Source organism: Pteropus medius, unplaced genomic scaffold, assembly GCF_902729225.1.
Source record: "Pteropus medius unplaced genomic scaffold, Ma_sr-lr_union100, whole genome shotgun sequence".
Taxonomy (NCBI): Eukaryota; Metazoa; Chordata; class Mammalia; order Chiroptera; family Pteropodidae; genus Pteropus; species Pteropus medius.
The window spans coordinates 19156-25532 of record NW_024347923.1 but is presented as its reverse complement, the minus strand read 5'-3'; the positions used below and the strand labels follow the sequence as shown (position 1 = coordinate 25532).

The 6377-nt window shown below is 39.6% G+C and overlaps 1 pseudogene; it reads left to right on the top strand.

The window, feature by feature from the left end:
• Window positions 1-971: 971 nt before the first annotated feature.
• LOC120615907 (heat shock transcription factor, Y-linked-like) lies at window positions 972-2585 on the top strand (annotated as a pseudogene).
• Window positions 2586-6377: the final 3792 nt, after the last annotated feature.

The following is a 6377-nucleotide window of genomic DNA, read 5'->3' as shown; positions in this document are numbered from 1 at the left end:
TATGTCATTAGGTAGAAATCTAATTTCATTGTTTTCCAAGTAGTTATTCAAGTTTCCAAAAACTCTTAGAGTCTATTATTTTCCCTTTTAGTATTTTGGCACATTCGTCAAAAGTAATTTAACTATATGTACACAGGTTTATTTCTGGGCTCTCTCTTCTGGTTTGTTAATCAATGTGTCTGTTTTTAATGCCAGAATCATGCTGTTTTCATTAGAATGGGTTTAAATATAATTTGACGTCAGGTGGTGTTACAATTCCAACTTTGCTTCTTTTTTGTCAGAATTGCTTTGGCTGTCTGGGGTCTCTTGTTGCTCTTGTATAAGTTTTAGGATTGCATTTTCTATTTCAGAAAAATGCCATTAATAGTTTGTTAGGGATGACAATGAATCTATAGATATAAACATTTTAATAATATTTTAATAACCTTAAAATATAAACATTTGAATAACATTAGAATTTGCAATTTGCAAACACTGACGTATTTTCATTTATTTTTGTCTTTTTAAATTTCTTGCATCAATGTTTGTACTTTCTGGTGCATAAATATTTGATATTGTTGAATTTATTCCAAGATCAAATTATGTTGTTTTTTCATCACAAATTATAATGACAAGTCCATTTTTGTATACAAAGTTTTTACACAGATTTCAGTTTCAAATTCCAAAACTTAAAAATTTATTTGTTTTGCTCAGTTTATTTGTGCATTGTCCATTTATCAGGCCTTACACTAACAGTCACCAAGTGTGTGTGTAAAAGCATGAAATGTCTTTTATTCTATGGATCTCCAAAATTTATTTACTTAAAAAACTGCTAGAAGACCAGTCATTTTGTGATGTCACAGATACTCAGATGGAGCACCATTGTGGTGACCTGGGTAGTTTATCAGTGTAGGTCTGCCAAGGCAGCATTTGGGGCTGCAGTGTTCAAAACTAGGTCAGTGAGAAAAGTAGATGAAGAAAGGTTTAATGACATGGCACATGTTTCTTCAGAAATACAAGGTGATTCTTCTAAAGATGAAGCAACTGGTTCAGCAACCTCCATTAGATCTCCGTTGTGTGATCACACATTGACTGGGGCCTCACATTTGAGGTCTGTATCCACAAGAAATGCTTTTCAGACTTTTTCTGCATGGTCTTTCATATGAAAACCTTGTCACACATTTTGTATCTCTGGACCTGATGAAGATAATGATTTTCGATCTATGACCTTTCCCATAAAACTCTGGAAAATAGTTGAAAGTGATCGATTTCAGTCTATTTGCTGGGATGGGAATGGAACTTGTATAATGATTAATGAAGAACTCTTTAAGAAAGAAGTTCTGGAAAGAAAGGCCCCTTTCAGAGTATTTGAAACTGCAAATATGAAAAGTTTAGTTCGATAGCTTAACCTTTATGGATTTAGTAAAGTGCAGCAGTCTTTTCAAAGATTTGCTTGTCTAGCTGATATTCTGGCAGAAGAGAAAGAAGTCTCTGTTTTAAGCAAGGTAATACAAAATTTAGTTACCACTTATAATAGGTTAATATATATATATTTCAGATATTCTATAAAAATATGTAAAACCAGTAAGTTTATAATTTTTTTTCACAAAAATGAGAACTGTTTGGGCATTCTGGATTATAAAAAATGTTACTAGCAACTTTAAATCTCATCAGTGAACTCTTATAAGGAAAGATATTGAAACCACTTTAAAGAGTGCATGCAATGTTACTTTAAATGCAGAAACCATTTTTACTTGAGGGCCATGATATTTAAGTTTCTATTCCCAATAAGTGATTTTTGACAATAGTTAACAATGTCTATGTGATGATGACATTGGCATAATAACGTTGATATATAAGATTTAGAGGTTAGGTTTCTTATAGCCTTGTGTCAGCAAGTAACTTTCTCCTCTGTTTGTAGTTACACTTCTATCAAAATCCAAATTTTAAACGAGGCCGTCCTCAACTTTCACTCAGATTGAAAAGAAGAGTTGGGATCAAAAATGCTTCTCCAGCTGCTTCAATAGCTCACAATTTCAACAAGAAGCACTCTGGAACAGAGAATAGTGTAGGTAATCATAATTCTGGTTTTGTTGCTGACATGTGGAGAAAGCATGTTTTCAACTTCCACAAATTTAAATACGTCACCAATTAGCAAGCCTGCTACCAGCCAGACAATTGCTAATACAACAGCTCCAATCAGAAGTGAATTTTCTTCTTCATTATCAACTTTAGATAGACCATCAGGACAAACTGTAATGGACCAGCACACTGTTTTGAATCAGTTGACCACTTTACATATGCACTCACATGCCAGCTACACTCAAGCAAATGGCCACTTCGTGAATTTTATTATAAGCACAACTTCTACTTCTCTGTATATCATATCTTTTTTACAGAGAAGTTATTTTGGAAGAATGGAGCCTTCTACTTTTCCAACTAGATATCCTGATTTACCAGTCACTGATGGTCCTTTTTCCAACTTGCAACCAGCAGGCAACCCATGGTTCTCCTTGAAAAAGATAGCTGATATATCGGCTACCCCTTTTTCACGGTCAACTTTTCAACCACTTTTGTTAGGCAAATATGCCCCTAATTACAAGTGATGTACCCATGGACTACCAGACTATGCAAAATAACAAAGATTAAAAATAATATTGGCAAATATCAGCAAAACTAATTCAACCATCTCCTTTGAACAATAAACTTATATGTTCGCTTTATGAGTTAATTTTCCTTATTTTTGAAATAGTTAAGAGTAAAACAACATTTCTTTCATGGTAGACTGTATACTGTTGTTTAATATTTGAACATTTTGGTCATTAGGAACAGTTAACAGACCTCCTTCTAACTAAATTATATCTAATTTACTATTTAAAGCGTAGAGATCAAGGAAGTAAAGGCAAATGAAGAAATGAATTAACTGGTATCTGATACATCCAGGATAAAGCAAATGAAGGCCTAACTTAAATGATAGGAGAGGGATAGATATATATCAAATCTGAAAAAGGCACACATGCAGGATTTACTTAAGCATTTTTTCAATTACATTTCATTTTTCCTGTGATATTAAGGTTTAAGTTCTTGGATTTTAGTTGGCAGAAGTTGTCTTCATTCAAAATGCATCTCATACTTAATAGTATAGCATATTCTAACCAGCTCAATAATCATGATCACCATTAGCTTTACTATGGCCCGCAGACCCTGATGGCTCAATTATTTGACGCGGCTTTTGGAATTTCTAATTTAGAAATTAGAATGAGGACATGAAGGACCCAGCACAAGTCAAGGAAGGCCAAGTGGCAGTCTCAGACCATGGCAGTTGCCACCAGTAATGCCTTTCAATGTCAGGACCCTGCTGTGGGAAACAAAGGATGCTCAGATGAGGTGGCCCCTACAGCCCTGAAAGGGGATTGTTTTAACTGTGGAGCGCTGGGTCACAACCAGTGTCCCCACTCAAAGAAAGAGCCCTCTGAGTCCTGTCCTCAATGCAAGAAGTCAGAAACACTGGTAGAGGGAATGTTTCCAGCTTCAAAGGGAACGGGGAGCTCCCAGACCCATGATGGTCCTGTCCTAGGAGGATTAAAGGGGCCTGGAGTTCTTGGTGGCTCCTTGCGTAAGACATCTCTTGACTATGGAAGAATTCCAGGGGATTCTAGACATAGCAGGTAAGCAGATCAATTTTTTGATTGACATGGGAGCTTCCTACTTGGTCTTGACAGACCACGCTGGTCCCTTAACTTCCAGGATTTATACCAGCACAAGAGTAGCACCATCCACAGTGGCCTCCAAGACTGCCTAATTTCTCAAGGATTTTTAGCTATTACAGAAAGCCTTACTCTCTTAATGGGGAGAAACTTAGTAATCGCTCTCAGGAGAAACCTACAGCTCCTAAAACACCTCCTGAGAGCCTAGCCTTTTAATGTCCCTATTAATCTCAAATCTTGGCTCAAATGAAGTTCCTGCAGCTCTCATCTCAATCAGCTGTTAACCCTACAGTGCGGGATCAGAAAATGCCTGGAAAATCTACTTAGTTTTCACTCATGGAAATTGGGCTGAAAGAGATGGCAGGATATCCATGAAAATGCCAGTTTTCATTAATGTCAGAAGCTCATAGGAGGTTGAAAACCCTAATTGACAAACTTATCCATACGGACTAATAGTCCTCTGCCAGTCCTCCTATAATACTCTTAGTCTACCAGTAAAAACTATCTGGAAAATATTGTACAGTCTAGGATCTAAGGGCTATTAATGAGGCTCTAATTTTTCTTCAACCTATAGTTCTAAATCTGTCTTAACTCAAGTTCCTTCAGGTGCAAAACGGATTACAGTGTTAGTCTTTGAGGATGCTTTTTTTTTTTTTGTATCCCTTCACGCTGAAAACCAGCCATTGTTTGCCTTTCAATGAACTGATCCTAACACTCATGAAGCTGCCCACTACACCTGGACTATCCTTCCACAAAGGTTCCAGGATAGCCCACACCTCTTTGGGAAAGCTCTAGGATGAGACCTTTGGGAACTCCAAACTATGCTGGAAACAGAACTCCAATATGTTGGTGACATTTTAATTTGTAGCCCCACTAAACAAGATTCTGATGCTAATGCCATCTTGGTCCTCAACTTCCCAGGAGAAAAGAGCTGCCAGGTTTCCCCATCTAAGGCCCAAATCTTCTCTCCAACTATTAAGTGTCTAGTCTGTCATCTCACTCGTGGGTCCCTCTCCATAGACTGGGAAAAAGCCATCCTAAATGTGGTCATTCCCCAAAGTAAGAGACAGCTAAGAACTTTCTTGGGAATGGCAGGTTTTTGCAGAATTTTGATCCCCAGGTTTGGGTAACGGCAAAGCCCTGTCTTCGAGGCAACCAACGGACATGTTTCAGAGCTGTTAGATTGGAACCTGGGACTACAGAGAGCCTTCTGGGCCTTAAACAGGACTTGACAGAAGGACTGGCCCTTGGACTCCCTAATCTAGAAAAACCTTTTACTTTGTTCATGGCAGAGAGACAGAGAATCGCCTTAGGGGTTATCACCCCAAAGCTCAGAAATATCCCCAGGCTGGGAAATATTCTGAACAGTCGGACTCTGTTACCAGTGTGAGCCACAGCCATGCTAATGGAAGCTTCTGAGCTCACCCTGGGGTAATCCCTTGAGGTCTACACCCCACATCAGTTCCAAACTGTCCTTGAGGCCAAAGGACACCACTGGCCTCATTCCTTCTGACCTTTCTCTAAAAGTATGCCAAGCCCTAAATCTTGCCACTCTGATGCCCAAGGGAACTCATGAAGACCAGGAGGACACTCGGTCCTGCCCTGAGACAATTGAACCGATTTTTTTTCCCTAATTGGCCTGACCGAGAAGACCAGGCCCTGGAGAATCTAGATAAGGAGTGCTATTGATGGAAGCAGTTATGTTGGACAGGAAATCAAACGGGCTGCATGTGTTATCATCAGCCTTCAGCAGACTGTAGAAGCCAATTCTCCCACCTGGCACCGCCACTCAAAAGGCTGAAATGATCTCTGTTGTTTGTGCACTGGAGTTAGGCAAGGACCTGAGAGTTAGCATATACTCTAAGCATAAGCATATACTCTATGCTTTCCTTGCCCTACACACCCATGCAGCCATATGGAAAGGATGGTGACTTTTAAATGCATGACATTCCCCTATTATGGGTCCTGAAATCCCACGCTGCTAGAAGCTGTAAAACTCCCTCAAAAGGCAGCAGTCCTCCAAAGCAAAGGACACCAAAAGGATCCCACTGAGCTCTCCAGCAGAAATTCTCTTGCCAATACAGCAGCAAAGAGGGTTGCTAGCTCATGTCCCCACGATGGCTTTAATGCCACAGGCCCTCTGCTTGCTTCCCACTAAGGATCAATGGAAAATGTTAAAAGCCCTCCAAGATTCCCTCCACCTGGGACATAATGCTATTCCATCCCTTTAACTAAACTGTTTAGTTAATAGTTAACTCGATCCCTTTAACTATTCCTAAGACCATTAAAGAGGTCATGTAAGCTTGTATCCTTTGCTCTGTCAATGAACCTGGTGAGAAGGCAAAGCCCCCTCTGCTCTTACATCCAGTACAGAGGGGAGGCACCTTCTCGGACAACTGGCAGATTTCACTCGAATGCCTCCTTCTCTGGGTTACTGCTACCTGCTAGTATTTATTAGCTTCACTGGCTGGATAGAACCCTTCCCTACCCAGCAAGTGAAGTGGCTAAGGTTCTTTTAATGAAATTATCCCAAGATCTGGACAGCCTCAGAGCCTCCAGGGTGACAGCAGTCCTTACTCCCTGGTCAGTCACTGAACAGCTAGCTATCTCAGGCCTTAGGCATCAACTGTCACCTGCATGCTTCCCAGAGACCACAATCTTCCAGTGAAAGGGCCAACTACCTCTAAAGAA